Genomic DNA, 4,870 nt, shown 5'->3' on the forward strand with positions numbered 1-4,870 from the left:
CAAAGTTCTTGAGATGGATGGATTTGGAGCCGCTTTGTTGTCCTGATGAAGATTGTGCAAGTCTGGATGGTGAAATTGCAATGGATGGCAAAATTACACCATACATTGGTAGAGTCACTTTAGATGATCAGATCGTTCTTGTGAGCAGTTCGTATTCGATCAATGGAACTTGCATGCCCAACTCACTCAAAAGGGGCCAATGCAGACCCGCAAATAAGGTCGTGGAAAGAAATTTTGATTATAGAATGGCTGGTTCAGACGACAATACAATGCTTGCAGTGGATGCCTTGGATAGATATAATAATGTAAGAAGCAATTCTGAAGTTGGCTTGGACCTGAGAGAAATAATTAATGAGATTAGGAGAAGTCTTGGTCCACCATCTTTCACTTAGCAAGTTATGTAGAGAGACGACAACAGATCAAATAGTTCTGAGAAGACAACAAGGAGGAGGAGGATTCGATGGTTATGGAGATTGGGAGCGGTGGCCTGCACCGCAAAAAGATATTGGGAAGAGAATAGTTTCAATCTTTTTGATTCGGTCCAAAATGGAAGTGCTAGTGTTTGAAGAGTTAGGGTCCGAGCATATAAGAAGCGATCCAAGGAATTCTCTACAATTTATATAGGGTAAGAAATTGAAGCCTATGATGATGCAGTTCTAACCATGAAGTTTAGCATTGATGGACAATATTTAGCCAATGGAAGATGCAATGGTGCAAGTGTGGTGTACGATGGAGAGTGAACAAACAGCTAAAAATGACATCCCCAAATATGATGACTCATGTATGTACTTTTTAGTTAATCATGATTCTGAGTTAACTCCCCTACATACTTGTTGCCGCTGAATTCTGCCTCTAGTCGGGATGGCTGGATTCAAAGGGTAACCGCATCTTCCCAACGGTGAAACTTGTAAAGTACGGATCCAATCCGATTCTGATTATATCTTGGTGCACTTGTTTTGGTGAGATATGTTATCTCGGAGGGGTGAGTGCTTTTCTAAAATTTTCTTTTCCTTTGTACTCGGTAATCTTCACGATTCAAGATAGTGAAAATCTTCATCCTTCTCCGCCCATGGTTGTTTCCTTGATTTAAGGGTTTTCCATGTAAATCCTGTGTGTTTGCATTATTCTTTGTCTCTTCGATTTTTTATTTATTGATGTTTTGCTACAACATATAGGGTCAAGCATCATTCGAGGGGCATTATTTTTGATCCATCCCAGCCGGTTCAGACACAATATGACGAAATTTTGGGTCGAGATTCTCAGAATGTGACAGTTATTGCTGTCTTATCTGCTTCGAGGCCAGCTATCATATCATAATCGTTTAAATTTGAAAAGATGCATAAGACTTCTAGATCGAATTGAGTTCGGCTGGAGAACTTCGAATCGGTCATCGACATAGTTGGTGGAGGTATGGATCAGTTTAGAATTGATGGTTGAGATTGACAGCCGAAGAGGAGATAAGTAATTGATAGCAAGATATGCTGCCAAGATCATGAACGATTGAGCCTAGGATAGTTCAGTTCAGCTTCTCCATGTCTTCGGCCCATGGGCGAGATATTACTCACAACAATACTAATGATAAGGAGAAAAAGGGAAAACCAAGGACTATAAGGACAACATCAGATTCAGCTTTTGTAGTGTTAACTCCTAATGCCTTTCGAATATCAAAGAAGCCACTCCATATATTCAGTGGGCAAGGGGATGTGTTGGATATTTCATGGTCAAAGAGTAAGGTAATTTTTTTTGTATGAATAAGGAATTACACTTGCATATGTGTTCATGGAACTTAATTTTGTTTCTTTGTTTATAGTGCTAAACCTGCTAATAGTCTTCTGCATGCTTGTGTTTATATAGTATCTATTAAAATTTTAAGACCTGACAAGACAGAGAGTGTCCCAACCATTCTCTATCTCATTGTATCCCATTTTTATGAGAAAATGAAATCAGGATGGGTCAGAACTTTGAAATACATCCAAATAAGAAAAAAGAGGTAACAAAGAAAGAAAAGAAAAATAAAAAAAAAAAGTAAAAGTAAAAGAAAAGAAGAAGAGGAAAAAGAAAACAAAGGGAGAGGAAAAGGTAGGAAAGGAAGAAGGAAAAAAAAAGAAGGAAAATACAAAAAAAAATAAAAGTAGGGACGAGAGAAAGAAAAAGAAAAGGGCAAAAAAAGAACGTGGAAAAAAAAATAAAAATAAAAGAAGAAAAATAAAGATAGTTTGGAAGAAGGAGAGAGAGATGAAAGATACCTACTGAGATGAATACCCGAGACTGTTGCTGAGACAGAGTGGGATAATGAAGCATTTTATTTCATAAAAAAACCCGAATACTCATGTCCCATGGAATTTAAAAACTTGGTATGTACTTTCATCATCTTTGGACAAAACTATCAATCTGTGACTAGTGGGATGTGACAACAGTCCCAAAGTTTTTTCTCATAAGGTTTATGATACGAACTTATCTTTAATGGTTTTTCAATGTTTTTCTTGGTTGCATGTTTGCCGGATTCCATCCTATTGTTCTTGTAACTTATTATGTTTTCCTGATGCATAATATAGTAACCTCTGTTCAATTCAATCCTGTCAACAAGAAATATTTCATCAGTGGGTCTATAGATGGGAAAGTGCATATCTGGGAGATTCCAGGATGTCAGGTTGTAGACTGGACGGATATCAGAGGCAGAGTCACTGCAGTATGTAACCATTCGGGAGGAAAGGTTGGTCAATTTGAATTATGTGATCTTATTTAAATGAAATAATAGATGTTGATGATTCTATTTGGTTTTTGTAGGATGGAATAGGTCAGGCAATTGCCGCTTTTATTATGTGACAAGTATACGTAATTGCTTTAGATATTCTTTATTTAAATGAAATATCAATGTTTCTATGCTCATCTATTATAATCTGGCTAACAAAGTCGTAAATCCAATCTCATTATATTGACAAAGTGTTTAGTATAATTGCTATTTTCTCACATCATAATATAATACTACATACATTATTAGAAGATTCCTGCTAACCGCTGAAATTTCCAACATCTATCTGTGATTATGTTGTCATCAGTTATTGTTTTCTCCAGTTATTTTTCTTCTTCATAAAATCATGTCCGTAAGCTTTTCAAAAAAAAAAAAAAAACCCATGTCCGTAAGATTGTTAATGAAGAGAGCTTGTGTGTCCTAAATTTCCATATAGCATATCAATGTTCTATGGCCCTAGCATTTGAAGCTTTTGGCATGTTGTACTAGCAACCAACTTATTTCGGTGTCCTTGTGCAATCTTTACAAACTGCAAGGTCCTAGTAAGAGAAGAAATGGATTTTAGAAATGTTTTTGCTAAAGGATTTTAGAAATGTTTAATGAAGAAATTATTATTGGGGTTTTGTCGTTCCAGATTCTATAAGATGATGTTCTACCATATCTCCATTCTAAATTTAGAGTCGTTCCTTTTATCTTTTCAGAATGGTACCAGTCATTAAGTAATAATGACATATATATGACTGTAATACAAAAGAATTTGGAGGTATCAAGGTACTCTCTTTCTATGATAAGTGGTGGTTACCTTGTTTGTTTGCTCCCATATTTTTGTAGATTCGTGCTGTTTTTGTTTCTGCACACTTGTATTATGATAACTTATTTGGAATTGAATCTCCCAACTCAAAGTTTAGTAGTTAAGGGGCATCATTGTCAAAACATGGACTATAAATCTTGTTTAGTTATTATATTAGTATCTGAAGTTCAACATATCAAATTGGATAAAAGTTGTGAGAAAAGGGATAGAAAAACTTGAAATGGCATTAGACTCTAAAAATAGGAATATTTGGTGCATAAAAATCCATCATTCATCCCTAAGTTGCTGGACAAGGGTGGATGGTTATGCTTATCTATGTAATGTAATAGGTATGGTATTTGATGGCTATGAGATGGACTCATGGTGATTTTAGGAAGAAGTAGGGAAGTAAAAGACAGAGATGTTGTTTAAAATCCCTGCATTGCTTGCATTTGTGTGGGTGTCGGTGTGATTGATTTTGCATCACTTCTTACACTAGACTTGCTCTCATTCATAACATTGTCTAATATATTTTGTCACACATCTTGTTCTCCACTTGGTTCTGGTCTTTTAAAACAAGGAAATTAGTTACCCAGAACAAGAGTGGGTGCGGGTGTAGAGATCTTTAGAACAGAAAGTACCAAGGAAATGGGTGCAAGAGTGAGTTTCTTAAGAGATTCTAAAGCTGGCGTATTGGAACCCTAGGTAGAAATTTCCAGTTAGTAAGAATAAAAAATCTTCTAGAAATTATTCCTTTATCATAACTAGTGGGAATTCTTCCATAACCTGTGCTCACATCCTCCTTTGAGTTTAGGTATAATTGGCCAAATATTGGCTTCATGGTTTGAGCTTGAGAATGTTTGTCTTTTTCTAGTCATCAGCAGACCAAGATCAACTGCCTACTTTTCAAAATATTCTGATATTGGTGTATAATGGAAACCTCTAAGATCTTTTTGCTGGCTTTGCTCAACTTTTTGTCCTCTAACCTTGTGAGGCAGTAGAGATGACAGAGAATGAACCAACAATCAAACATAATAAACTCCTAAATGATGAGTGGGCTAGGCCCAACACTCACTGGACCTGTTGTGCACACGTGTTAAGGTTACGGACACCTTTTCCTCTCCACCGTCGCAAGGTATTGTCCGCTTTCTCCAACGGCGCCGCCCTACGGGCCGCACGCGATCGACAGGTCACGATTTTGTCCTATCTACCCCTCTGGGCAAAAGGCACCTCACGAGGTAAGAGGCGGGCCGCACTACTTAAGCACATGCACACACCAGAGTTGCCCGATGTGGGACTATTAAGGGAGGTCCCCCCACAGCCTGCCC

The 4,870-nt window shown here is 37.2% G+C and overlaps 1 pseudogene; it reads left to right on the forward strand.

The window, feature by feature from the left end:
• The first annotated feature begins 245 nt into the window (after positions 1–245).
• LOC105054682 (uncharacterized) lies at positions 246–2,826 on the forward strand (annotated as a pseudogene).
• Positions 2,827–4,870: the final 2,044 nt, after the last annotated feature.

Source organism: Elaeis guineensis, chromosome 12 (genome assembly GCF_000442705.2).
Source record: "Elaeis guineensis isolate ETL-2024a chromosome 12, EG11, whole genome shotgun sequence".
Classification (NCBI taxonomy): Eukaryota; Viridiplantae; Streptophyta; class Magnoliopsida; order Arecales; family Arecaceae; genus Elaeis; species Elaeis guineensis.